Source organism: Podarcis pityusensis, assembly GCF_964106645.2.
Source record: "Podarcis pityusensis genome assembly, chromosome: 9".
Classification (NCBI taxonomy): domain Eukaryota; kingdom Metazoa; phylum Chordata; class Lepidosauria; order Squamata; family Lacertidae; genus Podarcis; species Podarcis pityusensis.
In genome coordinates, this window is record NC_138034.1 from 13531299 (window position 1) to 13552227 (window position 20929).

At 41.9% G+C, this 20929-nt stretch overlaps 1 protein-coding gene across 4 annotated transcripts in view; it reads left to right on the forward strand.

Moving 5' to 3' along the window:
- PCDH7 (protocadherin 7) overlaps positions 1–20929 on the forward strand; it is a 379420-nt gene that overhangs the window by 292615 nt on the left and 65876 nt on the right. The window lies entirely within an intron of this gene.

A 20929-nucleotide genomic window follows, 5' to 3' on the forward strand; every position in this document is an offset into this window, starting at 1 on the left:
TAATGCAGCTCCTTGATTCTAGCCTTCCAGATTTTACTTAAGCCACAGGATAATAGGGCGAGGTGTGTGTGTGTGTGTGTGAGAGAGAGAGAGAGAGAGAGAGAGAATTTTCTGGCCTTTGGAGATACATTGGTGCGCAGCAGTATATTTTTAAATTTAATTATTTATGAGCTCTATTTTATTGGAGAAGTGTATCTATTTTCAGGAAATCTTCCATTTGCTATATATATATATATATATATATATATAGTCAGTGGCCTTTTATTTTTAACTGGCATCCTGCAGCCAAAGATTTCACCTGATATTTTGAACCCGTCACTGAAATCCGGTCCTTGCCATTTCCCTCCTGTCCTAAATCATTTGCATCTGAGTTCCTGTTTATTATCCACACAGCCCCTTCTTTCTCTACACTCTGGTTTGTCTAGTTTTCCCTGCCATCTTCCCATACCTCTGTAGCTTATTGACTACCATCTCTTGCCTCCTTCATTGCTAACCCTTAATATTATTATTTATCATAACCATTTTATGCCACCTTCCCTCCAAGGAATTCAAGGTGGTGTACATGGTTATCAGCCTCCCTATTTTATCCCAGAATGTTCAGCAGGGTCCGCAAAGGCAGTGTAGCTGGTTTACCATCTAAAGGAGATGGGGGTGGTGGTACCATTGAGACCAGGGTCTAAGATTACATACCTACACACCTGGATACATTTTTTATCCATTGTACAATCTGTTCCAGTTTGGGATATGAACACCCTACATACAGGAATAAAATAGCAGAACAGAGTGGTTTATAGATTTGATATCTAGAGGGCTCTCCCATGGAAGATGGAGCAAGCTTGTTTTTCCTTGCTCCAGAGAGTAGGACCCAAACCAATGAATTCAAGTTACAAGAAAGACGATTTTGAATAAACTTCAGGAAGAGCTTTCTGACAGCCAGAGCTGTTCAACAGTGGAACAGTCTCCCTCAGATGGTGGTGAACTCTCCTCCATTGGAGCTTTCAAAGTGGTTGGGTGGTCATCTGTCATGGATGCTTTAGTTGAGATTGCAGGGGCTTGGACCAAATGACCATCAGAGTCCATTCCAACCCTAAAATTCTATGATTCTCTGGAAATGATTATTATTATTTTGCTAGAAACCTTCTCTGAAATAATACCTGATATATAAGGCTCCTCAGAACTTTGTTTTGGGAAACTTTGAATAATAATTGGTTGTTCTGTGTGGTTCCGTTAGTCCTGTTCATATTTCACACATGCAGTTGCAAATATGTGCTTCTGCTTTCATCCCAACATCGTCTGACCTTTGGATATTCAGGGCCGAATCCTGGAAAGGGAACTCACACAAAAGGTGGTGTTGCTTTCTGCAGACCTCTGCACTCAACACATGAGGAATGGTTTTGGTGCTGGGACAGAACTGCAACTTCAAGCAGGAAGTCAGAAGCATGCCCTCACTTCTTCTTCTGCACATGACTCACCCACCCCTGGGTACATGTGTGAATGGGATTACAGTCGTACCATGGAAGCTGAATGCCTTGCGACTCAAACGTTTTGACTCCCGAGTGCCACAAACCCAGAAGTGAGTGTTCCGGTTTGCAAACGTTCTTTGGAAGCAGAAAGTCAGACACGGTTTCCATGGCTTCTGATTGTGTGCAGGAAGCTCCTGCATCCAATCAGAAGCCACGCCTTGGTTATCGAACGTTTTGGAAGTTGAACGAACTTCCGGCACGGATTCAATTCGGCTTTCAAGCTACAGCTGTATTGTTAAGTGTCACAAGTAGCAGATCAGTAATGACATCTCTTGAATTTGGTTAGGGATTTCTGGACATGGGTTTGTATCTACTGAAGACATGTAGAGTAGACCCATTGAAACGGATTAGTCAATACTTCTGCTTTCAATACTCTAAGATGAAGGGCTCATCCAGACTCCTCCTTGCCCCAGAGAAAATCCAATCTTTACTACTGAATCAGAGCAAACTTCAATGGAGTTTTCTGCAGGTTGATGTTTGCTCAGATTCATCACTAAAGGCCGTGGTGTGGCAAATAGAAAGCTGCCTGGGCCCATGTCTAGAAAGCAAGAGAGAAACAAGAAAGTGTTTGAACCCATGCTTTCGAAGCACAGGACAAGCAAAAGTGTGGACAAGCTCTTAGTCTTATGCAATACAAAGTCACTAATCAATAAGGTCATTCTAATTTCTCAGTTACGTGAGCCAGTTTTCCTCTAAAATTTTGTTCCAATATTTGCTTGTATTTGGTTCAGCCTCTTCTAGCCTGACCTCTTTTTTCCTGAAGACATTGAACGAGCATTATTTTTTCATGATGGTTTCAACAGGGTTTAATATAAATTATCTATAAAAAATTCAGGAAGGGTCATTTCAAGTTTTGCCAGTTCCTGATGATTTACAGACATTTGACCATTCATGCTGGCCGGCGATATTTATCTGTTGCCCTTAAACCGCAGTTTGAATGTCATGCACAAACTGTAGTTTTAACAAACCAAGAAGTATCCTCTGAAGCCAAGCATGTGGGAGAAGGGAGGGGAGAGAATCAAATGCTCAAATTCATTGCTCGTTCCTCATCCAGGAACATAACATCTAACCCATGGCAGTGCCTGTGATGGAAGTACTTTGAATTGAGCTTCAAAGCAAAACGATAAGGATCCCTTTTGGTATAAATGAACTCATAGTGTTTGTACAAATGCACATGTATCACAAGAGCATTTTTTGCCAATAATCTTCATCATATGCCACCGAATGGTCTCCATTCCACACCACCCTGTAATGCAATGTTATAACCTTTCTATTTTTAAAATTCTATTCCAGCAGTTCATATTACGGGCTTCAATTTTGTATTCTGCCTCCTCCGTCTCCTTTATGCTATACTGTTGCTGTGCTTGTTTTGATTTACTTGCTCTGGGTTACGACCCTTTTCATTAGAGCTGACTGCTTAATTAAGTTTCCAATTGTTTTTGCTCTGTCTCCGCTGCCCTAGCTCTCCAAATGAAATAACAAAAGTGCAGCTATCATACTCTGGTAGTTGTCTTATCAATTATATTTTCCTCTTACCATTTGTTTCACTCTTTTTTTTTTCATTAGCTGTGCACTTTACAAGATGTTAATTTTCAGACACTTTGGAGATGCTAGACATTAATTCACATTGATCACGCACTCACAGGATTCTGTTTATATGGGAGAAGCAACCAACCTCAAATCTCTCCACAGGCACTCTCAGCTAGGGACCGGTAAATCTGTCAATTTTGGTTTCTCATTTTTCCAGTTTTAAATTTATTCCGCTGAATTTCCTCATCTCTTTGCAGTTCATAAAAAAAGTCCTCATGAAAATGTAACAGGATTTAGTGCAAGTTTTCTCTAATGTGTACACTTTTGCAATGCAATTGCCCCTAAAACAATGGATTTAGCTGTGTTATTGTTAGTAATGAATGCATTTTTATTAACATTTTACCCTGGTATATGCATTTCTTTTTTCATATTACTTGACTGGATAACTGTATTGCAAAATTCAGCTACATACAAATTTCAGTGGATAATTTTCAGTTCTCTTATTGTTTTGGAGGCTTAGGTAGGTGGGCACTTAAATACAAACCAAATCAGATTTCTAGTAGGTTCATCAGAAAGCATGGACAGGAAGCCTGTTACCTTCTAAAAGTTATTGGACTTCAACTCTCATTGTCTTGACCATTTTCCATGCTCATTGAGGCCAATGGCATCTGGAATTCAGCATTGTCTGTGGAGTTGCATGTCCCTCACCTAGATACCCCCACTGATTAAACTGAAGCCTCTGAAATTCTACTGTCCCAAGCAGCCACCTGAATTGAATTGAACTGGGCCAGTATGAAGTCTGAAGTGGAATGACCCAGCATTTTCCTTATTAAATTCCTGACTCCTCATGACTTGTCAGTCCAAACCTGATTAGACTGAAAGATCTCTTGGCAGAAAGCATGCCATTTTGGAGCTCTGTTCCGTGCTTACCCCACAGTCGATGATATATAAGGTTAAACAGAAGTCATAGTATAGAAGAACCTTTAACAGATAAAGTCAAGTTTCAAATTGCTACCTGCCAATCGTGAGGTTAAACCTACACTGGGTCAACTGCTTATCCCACTGTTTTTCCTGTAACTGACTATAGAGCAAGAAGACAGAAAATACCTGTATCTAATAATGTGTCACCAATAGAATAGCAATTAAATTAAGGAGAAAAGGTGTCGGAGAACCTTTCTGAAATACAGTATGCGTGTTGTAATTTATAAATAGATCAATTGCTAATCTACCATTTGCTATTTAACCAAAACAACAACAACTGAAAGCCTAGGCTCTAGGAACTCCATTATACCAAATGAGCCATCTCTAATGGCCTTTTTTGTATTTAGATTATTGCAAAGAAAAGACCTGATGTTTCAGAACTTGACTTCACAGTTACAGGCAAAAATAAGTCTCTCTCTCTTTATAGGTACGAGCATGCCTGATTTTGTAGCTGCAGAATTTTGTAAAAGCTTAGAGCTACAGTGTTTCAAGCTAGGGTTCTATGAAATCTGGGAAAATTTCTTAGTCTCATCAAAATGCCTTTGAATTCCTTGTATGTTTTGCATGAGATGAGTTCCCCAAAATTCAAAAAGGCAAAAACCTGAGAAGCCTGGACATGTTACTGAGAGATGATAGATAGATAGATAGATAGATGATAGATAGATAGATAGATAATAGATAGATGATAGATAGTTATAAAATCATTGTCTTCCTTTGATATTCCTCAGACATTTAATCTCAGTATGAACCCCTAAATTCACCTCCAACTTAAAATTTTGGAACCATTTCTATTACTTTGCACATCAGTTTTGGTTACGCTCTCAGATGTTCTGGTTGACAACTAAACTTTTCAAACACTGTCCTTTCATCTGAGGTGAAATTTGTTGGAGCAAAAACAGGCTACATAAAGGACAGAATGGACTTTGCCATGGGTGCAGTGGAGGGGGAAGGGGTGGGGGCTGGTCCGCCCTGGGTGCCATCTCTGAGGGGGCAACAAGAAGGCACCCCATGGGGTACTTGCCCTGCCACCCCTGGGCACAGCAGTGTCAGCCGCTGACATTGTGCTGCTGCCGCAGGCACATACAGTATGTAGTGGTACACACACATGCGCACCTGGGGGTTTGCCCAGCCCTCTACATCCCGCACCGGGTGGCAGTACTCCTTCCTTCAGCCCTGCGTGGGTGTTGAAGGCTGACAGATATTTTAAGGTACACAGTGTTATGACAGCATGTGGGACATCAACTTTTTCTAGCTGCAGCTTCAGATTCCAGCATGTAATCTATGCTGAAATGTTAGTAACCAAGCCAATAACTATATTTTAGGCCCCATTTTAATGGCACTGCTGTGAGGTGATGATAACAACAACAATCACAGCTGCAAAAGCCTTTTCCACGTGTAAGAGCATATGTTTGTGCATGCGGGGGAAATTTGTTGCATACAAAGAGCACATTTGTGCAAGGAATTCTCTACCCGGCCAACGCAGGCACCCAGTAGCACACACAGACTTTGGAGCTGAGCCCAAATCACTCATTACCCTTGACCCACGCTGAATTAGGCCAGTCAACAAATTAGGTCAGGCATTTTAATGTATTCTAGTGTTCAGGACTCATTTCGGAATGCAGGCTGAAAGCAGTAGTGTTACAATGCCTCAAAATAAAATAAAATAGATGCGTAATATCTCTGGTTGCTTATGACTGCAGGTTCCATTTATAATTGTTTTGCAGTGAACTGCTTGGAAATGATTTATTTTATTTAATTTTTCATAGCTGGTCTGGAAGTGGCATTTCTTTTGGTTTCCTTGCCATCCCCTTCATGTGCAGCAGTACCTCTGGTTGCGAACAGGATCCATTCCGGAGCCCCGTTCGGAACCTGAGCGGAACGCAACCTGCATCTGTGCATGCGCACGTCGCAATTCGCCACTTCTGCGCATGACATTCTTTTGGGTGTCTGCGCATGCGCGAGCGGTGAAACCCAGAAGTAACCCGTTCTGGTACTTCCAGGTCGCCGCAGGACGCAACCTGAAAAGATTTAACCCGAAGCACCTTTAACCCAAGGTATGACTGTATTGTCTGTTAGAACTCAGGGTCACCCTGTTAACCATTTCCCCAAGCCTGCCAGTGACCAGAATCAGAAGTGGAGGGAACTTTTCATCTGATGGCCCCAAGTCATACAGTGAGACCAGGCATGGAAAATTCACCATGGACATGCCAGTCCCTGTAGCAAATATAAGTTCCAGACCAGCTCTCAGCTGTCCTGCTGGCAGCTGAAGTCTTGAACAGTTGAGGTTATATTCCTTACAGCAAAAGCAGGCTGAATTGGGGTCCTGGTATGAGTAGCAAGGTTTCTTGGTATGCCTGGGCAGAAACCGTTTGTTCTTCCTCCCTCCAGAGAGGGCCTACACTGCAAGAATGACTTGTGGTACACTTGACAAAATTGAGTGGCTACCACCGGCCTTCAGTGACTCAGAAATGAAAATAGGACCTTCCTTCCTGTGTCCCTAACCTACTAGAGCTTTTTTTATTATTTAAAAAAATGTAGTTGTCATGTTATGAGCTGCACTGCCAATGAAAATCAATAAAAGCAATTTCCATCTACATTTATGATCTCCTCCTCACTGGGTTCCCCCTTATCATTTTCTGGAGCTATTTTATCAAAATGTCACTGAGCCTGAACGGAATGTTAGTTTTTTGTTGTTGATTTCTTTCTTTCCTGTACAAATACAGGGGAAATCAAGTGTTCTTTGTTCAGTTTTAACACAAATAAGTTTAGCAGGATGGTTTCAGTATGTGCTGGATAGAATGGGATATTCTGTGATCCCCACCCCTTTTGTTTCCATCAGCAAGGCTTTCCCTTCCCAGGCCCAAATCATAGCTTGCTGAGCTCTAAGGTCAAAGGGGACAGATACAAACCATGAAAAGCCAGGGGGAAATGCTTTAAATTCTGTTTTGGATTCTCTGCAGAGAATATGTGGAGAGCATTCGCAGCTTAAATTCACAGCTATACAATACCTGCATTTGAAAAAGTGTGTTCTCTTTCATAGAGAGCACGTGTTACGGTGGGGTCTGACAGGCCACCCCTCTGTTGCTGGGCAGGTTAGTATGGATGTCCATCCGCAGTGATTGGGCTGTTGGGTTACTGGGCAAATTTTGGTGTTGCCATTTAGGGGGACGGACCAAAGGTTATAAAATGAAGTCACGCAGCACTGACTGGGCTCTTTTGCTGTGTGCATCGGATCACCTGCCCACCCTCCCTAATCTAGGGCTATTGCGTTGACCTTGCTATGCCTGTCATGGGGTCGTCTGCTTTTGGGGCAGGGGCCTGTTAGGAATTTTGTCCATTTGGCTGATTGGCTGGTACCATTTGGTTTTTGCCTACTGTGTAGCAAATCGTCACAACTTGTAAGGTTGCTGTTAGGCATTGGTTAAAAAATTGGTTGGTGGAGGGGTAAGGATTGGCGGTGCCTGCCCCTCCAATGCTGCTGCTGCAAGGGAATTCCATTAAAGGAATCCAGGGGCTTGCCATTCTTTCGTCTGTACCCCTGAATGGGGCTTAGGGCTGCGCAAGCCCCTGGGAGTATGCAGGGAGGGGGTGAGGGTCTTGTGCCTGGCTCCATGCTCTCCCCAATATTGTTTTCCCTTACTGGCTTTTGCTGGAATCCAGATGTCAGTTCTGTCCCCAGGCATGGGGACAGATAGTCATAACCAATGCCTAAGCAACCACTCACATTTATGTATTTTAATAAAGTTGTGGCCAAAATTATACCAAAAACCTTCAACAAAAATTATGTGTGAATTGTGAATTATTTAGGGGTGGCTTGGGGGACCTCAACTCGCAAAAACAATGATGGACTTCAGTATTTGATATCTGCCTGGTGATTTCCTGCCCCAGTGTTTTATATTAGTATTTGACAGTGCTGCTTGCTCACATGTGATATAAGATATCACAGTTGTTGTTGGCATTTTACCTTTACAGAACAGTTTTATATTTGCCAGGGTCGTTCTGCATATCTTGCATTTAGCCTGTGCCCTCAGGCTAGATTGCCAGTATCATTACCAGCTTTGAAGAAAGATTCAAGTACCAGCCTAGGTGGGGAGTGGGAAGGCACCATTGTATCATTTTTTAAAGGCAGCAAAATGATGAGTATTAATGGCTATATTATCGCCTGAGTGTTCCTTTATTTGAGGAGCCCCTCATAAGCTAGCCAGAAGATAGCTTCCAAACCAATGTTTGACAATGGCTGGCATACAACAGCATTTTAGGTAGTATTGGATAGTTGGCATGATATTCAAAATGTACCATTATAAAGTACAGCAAGCCTGCAACTTAAATGCATTTGACTTCTGCACATTTGGCTTTATGCGCATGGCAAAACTGCAATATGCTACTGTGAGAGATGCCTATGCTTTTGAATGGAGAACATGATGCACGATTAAGCATATTACAGATAGTATGTATACATTTCATAGCAATTATTAAGAAATGCATTGTGAAAGTCACATGGCTGTTTCTGCAGATAGGCTTCCTGTCCACTGGCTGCCAATGTGAAGGAATGTGGATATACCAGGTGAAATTAATTTACCAGTGTGAAACAAAGCCTTTGAGCACAGGGAAAATAAACTCCTGGAACACAGAAGTATTCTTTCCTCCACAGTAGTAAAGATCATTTCCTGATCCTCCGCTATTCATCATACAGCTTTCAGTATCCAACAATGAAATCTGTTTTCCTGCTGATTGCTTCCTCCATTCTTTTAATGTTCTTTTAATGTGTAGGCTGTTGCAGCATTTTGAGTTGGAGAAACACAGACACATAAAAGATTCTTCCTATTGCCGCCGCCATCTACCCAGAAGAATTTGTATCATTTCATGTTAATCCAAGGCAAGGAAAGGGTGGGAGAGCTAGGCCATCTCAAGTTAGATTTGATCTGAAAAGAGCCACGTTTAAATTTTTCACCGTTGCTAAAAAATTCCTTTCCGTGCTTGAGATTTATTTGGCAGTCAACCCAAAAAGTTAATCTGTGCTCATCTTCATGAAGCCAACATTGTTGTCATGATACAATTACATAATGACTTTGTGGCCTGCAGGTACATGGTGTGCCATTGACCCACACAATTATTGTGCTGATGTAGCTCACTATTTATTTCCTCTTCACTTTTTGGTAGTACAGTGGTACCTCAGGTTTAGAACTTAATTTGTTCTGGAGATCCGTTCTTAACCTGAAACTGTTCTTAACCTGAGGCACCACTTTAGCTAATGGGGCTTCTCGCTGCCACCGCCACGCAATTAGTGTTCTCATCCTGAAGCAAAGTTCTTAACCCGAGGTACTATTTCTGGGCTAGTGGAGTCTGTAACCTGTATAGATGTGGAGTCTGTAACCTGTATAGATCCATGTGATAACATTTGATGATATAACCTAGCACTGTGCCTTGTCAGGTTTCCTGCAACTTGCTTTATTCGCTGTAAAGAAAAAATACACTGTTTCAAAAATACTTGCCATATTTGATCTTTGTACTGAAAAATATCTTTTCAAGGTGGGGGGGAGAACCTCACAGTATAAAACAGTACCCCCTTATTTATTTATTTGAAAAGCTTTTTTGTCAAAGTATAGACAGTGCTTTATTCAGTACAATAGTTCCCATAATGCACAAGGCTTTTCACTCTCCACTGACATAACATGCCCTTTCTCCATGCGGTGTCAGCAGTGGCTGAATAACCAAATGCACTGTGGGAAGCGCTGCAATGAATTATGTCCCAAACATATTGGAATGCAATATTGGTTTTCTATTATGGGTGCTCTGATTCGTCACAGTTTTCTCACAAATTGGGTCGTTTTCCTGCGTTAAAAATAAAATCAAATCAAACATAACAGACATTTGGTGCGTCACAAAGCTGTGTCTAGTTCTGAATGGGCTCATATACAGTACTTTGCGAACCCAATATTTCCATGCAGCTTTTATTGGCTGTTTTGAATCAAAGTCCCCACCTGGTTTTATGATAGGCGCAACTGAATATTCTGCAGGATCCCTCTATTCCCATTCAGAAGCTGGAAAGTTTGTGAAGAAAGCTATGCTTTGCCGATGGATGAAGCTATGTATAAATTGTGACTAAGGGAACATACAGCACAGGCAGCAGTAGTTATACAAGAAAAGAAAACAGGTGTGCCCCAAGAAGGGGGTATCTTTTCTTTGCAGTGTTTCAATTGTGAATAATGGGAACTGTAGTCCACAACATTCAGAGGCTACTGTGTTGTCTCTTCTTTGTGTAAATCATATGTGCATGGTATAGTATCTGTGGCTGTGCATCTTGCTCCCCATACAGAAGTAGAAGCAGCAACATTGGTCTACAGTTTGGTTAAGAATCACATCTGTCATTGGGTTAATTTTGCAAGAGTTTGCACAGCTAAACTTCCCCTCGTTTGTTTGTTTGTTTGTTTGTTTGTTTGTTTGGCTTTTTTTGCTTGTTTTGTAGCTCCAGTTATATATGCAGCCACTTGTAAACAACTCTATAAATATATGAACAGTAACAACAACTGACCCTGTGTTCTGTTTGGGGCATGACCCTAATCTCCCTGCCCCAATGCATTTTTGGCTGAATGTATCCTTTACAAGGGCAAACATTCTCTCCCCACGATCTATTCAGACTCTGGTTCTCAATATTGTTGAGCATTCATTTTGGCTAGCAGGATGAATTATTGATTAGCTGCAACAACAAAATCACTCTGTAATGTAACATTTGAGACATTTTCATTTAAATAGAGTTGCCTTAAATATTTAGACAGGCACCTGACGATGAATGCTTTTTTCAAACAATTATGGAATGTTCATAGTGCTCATTGATTCACCGAGATCCAATATTCACAAAGCCTTTCTCTTTAAATTACAAGTCACTGCAGATGTTCTGCTCCATTAGCAGAAGGGAATTGTTTGAGGTTCCCGGCGATGTTTTCAAGGGCGTTCTGTGTGCTCTGTAAGGCTCGAAGTTATACGGATGTAGCACCTGGGATTGAGGTTTTAAGATGTGTACATAGTTGATGGGGAATTAAATTGTCGTCTAAATGCGTCGGCTACATTGGCTGGTACCTTTAGAGAAAAGAAGAGAGAGAGGAAAAACCTGCCTCATGCTTTTGCCTATCAAAGACGGATATTTTGGAAAATGACATAAAGAAAGGAGGCGGGCCTACATCAAGTGATTCATGCAGTGGTGTGATTCTGCTGTGTTATTGAATGCTGTAACAGAGAAATAGTCTAGCACAGCGGAGATTGATTGAAGTGGCATAAGGCCAGAGCAGGGAATTGTTGAGAGGGAGTCAAGCTTGTCCTCTGTAGCTAAATACTTACGGGCTTATAGAAGCCTTGAATCCACGCTTTAGAGCAGGGATGGTGAACCTGGGTGCTTCAGAATCCCATTTTGTGCTCTGAGCCCCGAAACCCATCCCCACGGAAATAAAGACACAGTGGAGACAGAATTTAGTTTAAATGTTAATGGGCAAATGTGACTGGTATTGACTTAGGCATTGATATCAAAACTATAACTGGCTCCTGCCCCACCCTGCAGGAAGCCTGGAAGGGTAAACAACCAGCAGGGGGATCTCCGTCAGTGTATATTGACTGGTGCTCACCCCTGGGGTTCCCGGGGGTCCTGGCATGGCCCTAGCCCCTCTCCGGGCTTCAGACGAGATCCAGACCCCTGGATTCCTTTAACGGAATACCCTATTCATTGGAGGGGCAAGTGATGGCTGCACCTTCCCTCCCCACATTCCCCTAAATCAGTGCCTAACCGCCAGACCTTACAAAGTTGTGACGATTGCTAAGAGGTAGGCAAAAACCAAGTGGCCACAGCCAATCTGCCACATTGGACAAAATTCCTACCCGGCCCCTGTTCCAAAACAGGCGACCAACCGAAGTCCAAAGCAAGGCCAAACATGACCTAATTAAAGGGTAGGTGGGTGGGTGTTCGGCAGCGCGAAGCAAAAGGAGGTCTTTATGCCGCGCTGCCAAATAAATACCCCCAACCCCCACGCTGCCGATTGGCTAAAGGCCATTGGCATGACTGTGGCACCACCGGCTTGGAGCGGGGCAAGCCCCGCCCACAAGCCAGTTGGGGAAGAGTTCCAGGGCCGAGCACAACATGGACCCTCTGTTAGGAGGATCCAACTTACCACAAATCCCATCTTCCCTGACCACTAGCCATGCTGACTGAAGCTGATAGGAGTTGAACAACATTTATTTCTTTTCTGTACTTCTGCATCCTCCTTTATCCATCAGGATTCTCGAGTGGCTTGCATTATTCACATTTAAGCAACAACTTTTGGACAGGCATTGGTTCCTTACCCCTGCTTGAAAGCTAAGGCCATAGACTAACTGTCACCATCTAGAAGTCAGGAAAAGGCTTGGGCTCCCCTGGGTCCTAGATTTCTTTCTCATCCCCAGACTTTGGACGGTGGTCACTATTTCCCAGACTAGTAAAGGTAAAGGGACCCTAGACAGTTAAGTCCAGTCAAAGGCGACTATGGGGTTGTGGTGCTCATCTTGCTTTCAGGCCAAGGCAGCTGGCATTTGTCTGCAGACAGCTTTCCAGGTCATGTGGCCAGCATGACTACACACCTTCTGGTGCAATGGAACACCATGATGGAAACCAGAGCACACAGACACACCGTTTACCTTCCCGCCAGTACCTATTTATCTACTAGCACTGGCATGCTTTTGAACTGCTAGGTTGGCAGGATCTGGGACAGAGCAATGGGAGCTCACTCCGTCGTAGGGATTCGAACCGCTGACCTTCCAATTGGCAAATCCAAGAGGCACAGTGGTTTAGACCACAGCACCACTAATAGCCATTGGTCAGCTGTCCCTTCAGGGAGAACAGCTCACCAGAAACACCTACAACAACACTGTTAATGGCCTTGAAGTGAATATGACTTAAATTAGAAGCGTTCAATTATTTGTAAAAGTAATTCAAATGGATGCTAAGACTCTGGGCCGAAGCACACTTTCTAGGAAGTAGTCCAGTAGAATGAACACAATTCAACACGAGTCAGAGGTTATTTAATGGAATGTGACTGGTATTTTCAATGGAGCAAGTTTCAAAAAATACAGCTGACTTTCAATCTGCCTTCATCTTTGAAGCAGAGAGTTGCTTCTATCAAATCATGAGTAGCAGCAATATTTCCCTCTTTGCCCTGAAATATTTGCAAAGGCAAATTGATAAATGGATTGTGACATGAGTAAGGTAATTCAGAGCCTATTCGCAGGTGGGAAGATACTGGAGATAGTTTGCATTAATTCATATGAAATGGCCCGATCACCAAGTCCTACCCTTGGTCCTTTTAGCCAGTCCTGGCAGTGACTTTCTGTTATGGCCTCTGTCAGAGGTATTTGCATCTCTACCGCCAGAGATCCTTCACACCATAGTGGCAAACACAAGCAGCTTGGATACTAAATTCCTTATCCAACAGCACCTTTAGATTTTTGCTGAATTTGACAGCAAGCCATCAATTTCACTTATCTATTATGAAGCAGCTTGACTAAGACAATCAAAAGGGTTTATGCAATCAGACTTTTGCATTGCTTGGACTTGGGATACTATGAGCGAGGTTTTTTTAATTCTTAAAATCCCTATAAATGGGGGCAGGGGGAAGGACAGGGGGCTATCAAAGCACAGCACAACAGGGGCTTACAACGCCCATTCCTGACAGATGCAAGATACCACCAATGACAAAAGCTGGTGCAATGGCAGTAATTCATAAGTCCCTTTGCTCTTTGAAGCGTCAGTAATTGATGTTGAGTAGGGTAGCAATGTCAGAGGGCAATTGACGGCCTCAGGGCCTTATGGTTCACATCATGGCTTCAAGTAAAAGTAGCAAGGTCTTTGGACCTTATACATCTGAGTATTGTGAATAGTCTGTGGCCCTTCAGATGTTCAGCCCCAGTTATCATGACCATTGGTCAGGGCTGATGAGAGTTGTAGTCCAATAACATCTGGAGGCCCATCAGTTAGCCACACCTGTATCAGAGCCATTGAAAAACAGCCCACTGCAAGTGAATGTAAGTATATCTATCCCATCACGCCTGAAAAATGTTGGCCAATTCATTGGGTTATGTGGCATTAAAGAATATGCTCAGCTTCCAAATATTCTATTTATTTCAGTTGTCATACAATGTAGTTCACTGAAGGTTGGAACTAGCCCAATCTTGTTCTCATTTTTTTCCATTATGCTTTCTTGGTTCTAAGCCGTTTCATTTTTTAATCTTATGCTGACGGGAAAAAAGGCAATTGCCTTTGTTTGTGTTTCTGAATTGAAGAGTGTTCCAATACTAGGTATCAAAGGATACTTATTGTATTAATCTTTTTCAATTCCACAAAGAATACATTTATTTTCTTTTTCTCCCAAGAACACGATCATTCTCTTGAATGCTGAATATACTGAAGGCAGCAGCTTATTCCTCTGATGGTGGCACATATAAATAAAGAGCTGCTTTTATGAACCCAGCCCAACACCATGATTCATTTAAACTGGCAACCATAATCTTTCTTTTGTAAATCTCAGACATTATTGTCTTAAACAGTTTATGCGAAGGAACGTGTAGTACATGGGGCTAACTGCACATTAACACTCACACAGCAAACAAATTTAAGAGCCCTAGATGTTTGGTGTGTTTTTTTAAAAAAAGAAAAGCTAAGTTGACTGGTGGGGAAGGTGGAGGTCTAGTTCAGAGGAAGGGAAGAACACTAAACCCTTCTTCTGCCTACCATTTTTCTACTCCACATTGGCCCCTCATGCCCTTCTCCCCTCAGCCTTTCAAAAACATACTCCTTTTTCAGTATGGGGTAGAAAATCAACTGGTAGGGAATGGTTTCAGTGACACCTACGTCTGACTTGTGTCTTGACTATAAGCAGATTTTTTTCTGAAGCAACTTTTTCATTAAAAAACAAAAACACAACAAAACAGTAAGTACATGTGTGGGGCTCACTAAATAACATGCACATTTAATAATAATAATAATAATAATAATAATAATAATAATAATAATTTATTTGTACCCCGCCCATCTGGCTGGGTTTCCCCAGCCACTCTGGGCAGCTTCCAACAAAGATTAAAAATACATTAAAATGTCACACATTAAAAACTTCAGATATAGGTATTTTGTGATTAAAATATGTATTTAAACATATTTTTCTATACTTAAAAAACATAAATCAATCACAGATGAATCTAGAAACGGGATGGAATGGATTTTTGAGGAAAACTGTCATGGAGCAGAAATGCACTCATGCATCTAGCCATACTTGGGGACAATTACTAGGCTGTCCAATTGACGTGACAAAACTCTTTGTAGAATCTGCTGCTTCAGAAGCACATTGTTTCATGCTTCTCATATCCTGAACAGAGATAGGAACAGCTGCTTTAAAATGAGTCAGACTTTTGGTTCCTCAAGTCCTTATTGCTATCTATTCTGACCAGAGGTGGCCCTCTTAGGTCTTAGGCCAAACTCTTTCCTGCCTTCCTATCTGAGTATTTTTAAAACACAGGTAACGGGGACCTTATGCATGAGAAGTGTGCTAGAACTCAAAACGAAGGAGGAAGGCACGTTTGGCAAACTCTCTCTATGACCAATTCCTGCCTGGAAACCCATGTCCTGACTGTGCAAGGACGTGTAGATCCAGAATTGGCCTCCACAGTCACCTAGGGACACACTATTAAGACTGTGTTAATGTAAGACAATCTTACTTGGCTATGAGTGATCGCCAAAGAAGAAGAGGAAGGTCTACCACTGAACTATGGCATCTCAGCATTTATTTTTTATTTTGTTTCTGTTTTTTAAATACCACTAGACCCCTTTAGGTAGGATTTGAACCTCTCTCACCTGCACAGGAACCAAGTCCTAGGTGCTGCGGTCCCTTCAGCCCCCCAATAAAATATTTTAGGGGGCCAGGCATCCCCAAAGTTGATGGACATTGCCATTCAAATGGTGTGTGCGCACTGTGTGATGTGACCCCCAATATCTTATTCAAGTTAGCACCCCTGTTTGCCTGTAACATTTAGACAAGCTTACCCATCTAATTGTGCCATTACATTATCTCCTCTTCCAGTGATGGCCAAACTTGGCCCTCCAGCTGTTTTGGGACTACAACTCCCATCATCCCTAGCTAACAGGAACAGTGGTCAGGGATGATGGGAATTGGAGTCCCAAAACAACTGGAGGGCCAAGTTTGGCCATCACTGTCCTATTCCATCCTACTTCACATCCTGGGCTGCCATTGAGGGTACAGAGAAATGAATGACGTTTGGCGGTACCGTGGCTTGGGAAAATGCTCATAAACGTCAGTACAACCTGACCAGGTGAAATGGCCAGCTTCACATGGTTGTCACTGGGGGAATAGATGAAGGCGGTCATAACAGAGGGCCTAAATTTTGCAGCAAGGCTTTTCAATGTGTTGTGCCTCGCAGGGGATGGGGGCATTATGCCTCTTCTTCAAGGAAGTACCAAAATGTCTCGAGGCTGCTTGGAACTTCTTTGTCCTGTATTCCAGCGACGCCAACGAGAGATTAATCCATCGTGACTCTTTGAATTTGCTACTAATCTTCCTTTCTCCCTTCATTTATATTCATGTTTTCCCAGACACTGTGTTTACTCTTTCGTACCTTCAGGTTTTTCCAACAATTATACATGACACCAATGTAATTCTCTCCTATAAACTATTTTATCAACATCTATTAATTTCTGTCTGGCTCTTTGTTCCCCTCCGATCCCAGCTGAAAGTGGGAGGTGGGGGCGGGTTAGAGATTTGCACATCTTGGCCAATGTATAATGCAGTGGGCATATACCGATGCTGACAACTGTTTGAACAAAGTACCCGTGTGTTTGATTGTTCTGTTGTCTCTTCAATCACACAAGTCCATGCTGTTTATTTCTTTGATGATCTCCGTATCCTCGCATTTCTGTGTCACCCCTCTTCATTTCCCTCTGTTGTTCGGTGTTCTGTTTATCAAAGTGAGTCACTGTCTGTCCCCTCTTGCTAAGTTAACCGTTGTGCTCAGGCAGGGTTTATTTTTATATTTTTTTTAATTAAAAGAAACGTTTAAAAAAGGTCTGGTAATTGCCTGTGTACTATTGTCAACTTTGCTTACTAATTAACTCCAACATAGACGGAAGAAGTACCAAAGGTGAAAAATCAAATAGTGTGGCAGACAGATTTTTTTAAAAAATAAAAATCAACAGCAGTGAGAGCCTTTCTTAAACATGCTTTCAAGTGGTTTGAAGAGTATTTTCTCCTACTGTCCATATTTATCTGAAATGGAACATATCTCATAATACCTAGACAATCTCTTTCCTCCCCTCCCCCCGCTCTGTTATGTGCCTCTGTGCACAAGCAGAGTTTTCTTCATCTCCTCCTGAGCCTTTAGAACAGGTAATGCTTTCTTTGGTGTGTGTTTTTTTTTAAATGAGGTAAATGTATCATGAGTGCTGGTACAAAATTTAATAATTATACTACTAATAATAATAATGATTTATACCCCGCCCATCTGGCTGGGTTTCCCCAGCCACTCTGGGCAGCTCCCAACAGAATATTAAAAATAGAATCAAACATTAAAAACTTCCCTAAAGAGGGCTGCCTTCAGCTGTCTTCTAAAAGTCAGATAGTTGTTCATTTCCTTGACATCTGATGGGAGGGCGTTCCACAGGGAAGGCACCACTACCGAAAAGGCCCTCTGCCTGGTTCCCTGTAGCTTCACTTCTTGCAGTGAGGGAACCTCCAGATAACCATCGAAGCAGGACCTCAGTGTCCTGGCAGAGCAATGAGGTGGGAGACGCTCCTTCAGGTATACTGGGCCAAGGCCGTTTAGGGCTTTAAAGGTCAGCACCAACAGTTTGAATTGTGCCCAGAAGTGTAACTGGGAGCCAATGATGCCATGGACAGCAAGAAACAGAGGTGACTGGACTCCTTTTTTGTTTATTATTTAATTATTGCATTTGTATACCACCCTTCATCTGTAGACCTCAGGGTGGTTCTCAGCATTAAAAAACACACAACATACATAGGAAAAGCAGGAACAAAAACAAACCAACACCGTCTCTTCCACACACATCCCACAACGCATTTAAAAGGATGCTGCATGTGTGTATGCATACACACATTGGGCTTCAGGGTACTCCTGGTCATAGAAATCAGTTTACACCAGGCAAAGAGATGGAGAAAGATTAGGGATTTTAAAGTACTCAGGAGTGTCTCTATTCTCATCTTTTAAAATGTTGATGGGCATGGCATGACCTTGGTCTGAATTCTTGAATATGGTGGCATTTCTTAAAGACAGAAGATGCTATTTATTTAATCTGTCGCGATTGGATTTTTTTAAAAAAGGAAATCTGTGGCATCTTTTGTTAAACCCAATTTAAAGTGATGCTCTTGCGTTACTGATTTCCCCATGTTGCAGGTTCCCTTGATGCGTGTTAAATTACATTAATTAACCTTGTGTCCCAGATATCAGTTGTTAACCTCTTGTGGGAAAATTATTCCTCAAAAGGGATTATTTTTGTACTTCAATTTGCTCTTCACTTTGCCAGCATAAGCACAGGCCCCAGATTAGCATGGATTTTGTCATAATTTCTGAAACTAGAAAGAATGTTCCTATTTCTTTAAATATCCTTTCCCCTTGATAACTTGGTGACCAGGCTATGTTTTTTACTTTTTATTGTTTTATTGGGGGTTTTATTGTTTCATCTAGTATTGTCAGTTTTAAAATTTCATTCTTTTATAAAATATATATTGTACTTGTTATCCTTGCATTATCTTTTTGTAAGGTGAAAGAGACTGTTCTGCTATTAAGCAGTACGCAAATGTTTTTCTTTGTTTTCTTGTTTTGATATTTTTGTAATACGCATTTTTGTCTTCCACAAGGTTGGTAGCTTGTTTTTCAGTTTAGCTTGAATGCATCTGAACATGCAAAGTTCATTTTGCCCATGCAAAGAAAAGTGGGCGTTTTTCTTTTTAAAATACCTAAGGATAAGGTTCTCCAGTCATGTCTTACTTTTGAAGGCAATTTTGGCTGGAAGGCTCAGTAGTCATTGAACAACACATGTTTCCCAGCATGAGGCTGCAGTGATGGGGACCATTCCGCCTTTCATATTGCTGAGAAAGTTTCCTCTGTTGTGGAGGAAAAGTGAGGAAGGTGGAAAGCATAATGTCTAAAACGCCAGCCAGTGTGGTGTAGTGGTTAAGAGCGGTAGTCTCGTAATCTGGGGAACTGGGTTCGCGTCTCTGCTCCTCCACATGCAGCTGCTGGGTAACCTTGGGCTAGTCACACTTCTCTGAAGTCTCTCAGCCTCACTTACCTCACAGAGTGTTTGTTGTGGGGGAGAAAGGGAAAGGAGAATGTTAGCCGCTTTGAGGCTCCTTCGGGTAGTGATAAAGTGGGATATCAAATCCAAACAACAACAACAACAACTCTTCTTCTTCTTCTTCTTCTTCTTCTTCTTCTTCTTCTTCTCATCACCATGTTCAAAACACTGAGTAACCTTCAGGTTAATACTGGTCATATTCAGCCAGGGAGTTTACCCAATACTTGTGTCTTCATGCCTGAAGAGGCCTACTTTCTCCAATCAAGGTGTGTAATGCTTTAGCATTTTGTGTTACAAGTATTAAATATTGTTCAGTTTGAAGCAACTGGAAGCATAGGAACTGACTCCTTTAGAAATGAAACATTGTCCAGGCCTATGGAAATAATATTCAGACTTTTACTGGTAGAACTTTCTTCAAAACAGAATTAAAATATCAAAAGAAATATCCATACAATATCTTGTGCTACCCAGCACAGGCATTTTACAAAATATGAAAGAACCCAAACAGAGCTATAAGCAAAGGTTTCTCTCCAGGCTGTTTGTTCTTCCTTCAGGAGAGCCATTTACTTACATTGTTCTTCCTGCAGTGTTCAGAGAGAGGTAGCTGCAACAGCAATGAACAATGGAAGGAATGGGAATGCAGAGTGGTCAGCCTTGCCAGGACTTTGTAGAACACCATTAACTTATATACATATACACACCCTTGACAATCCTCACTTCACATTCTATATCAACATCTGCTTGGTGAAAGTATAGATATACACTGGTCTCATATGAATCACACAATGCGTTAACAGCATATGTGTCTAATTAGAAAATCAAGGTTACATAAGCAGCACTGGAGAAAAGGTATCCTGTGGTGTTAATACAATCATGTCAAGTGTTGATACAATTCATTACTTGCTATTATCAAATTGCTTCAAATATATGTATCCATGATGGATGAAGGAGGGCAGTTAAATAGTAAGGGCCTCAAAGAGCCCGTAGCCCAAATGCAGCAATAGGACTCTTCCAGTGGATGGAAGATGCTCTGAAGAGCGTCTGTAGAAAAGGCTCTACTAATATAGGAACCTTTATAGAGCAGTTATTCAACTAGCCTCTTTTTTAAGGTAGACAGGCACAGGTTTGGGAAAGGGTTAATGAAAAAGGTGCCTAGCATTTATGTAGCATATGTCAACTGCTCAAACTACTCTATATACATGGTTTCAGGGTGAAACTCAGTGGCACACTAAATGTGTGGCTCTGCCAAAAATGGCCACCACGCATCTAGTTGACTTGTTCCACCAACTCCATGTGGTGATGTTGGAACATACTGTGTTTCCCCATCTCTACAGCACAACATTGCTGTGAAAAGGGGCAGAGAAATGTGTGATTTCATGACACCCCAGCATCTTGATAGGTGGCAGCTGAATGTGTCAACTGCAGTTTGAGGCCAGGTGATTTGAAAGTTGCAGCTATACTTTCAGTTCTGTCATGGCACATTTGAGGCATCACAGAATGTTGTCATCACAGGATGTGCAGACCATCATTGTGCTGGCAGGAGCTCGTAGTTCCACAA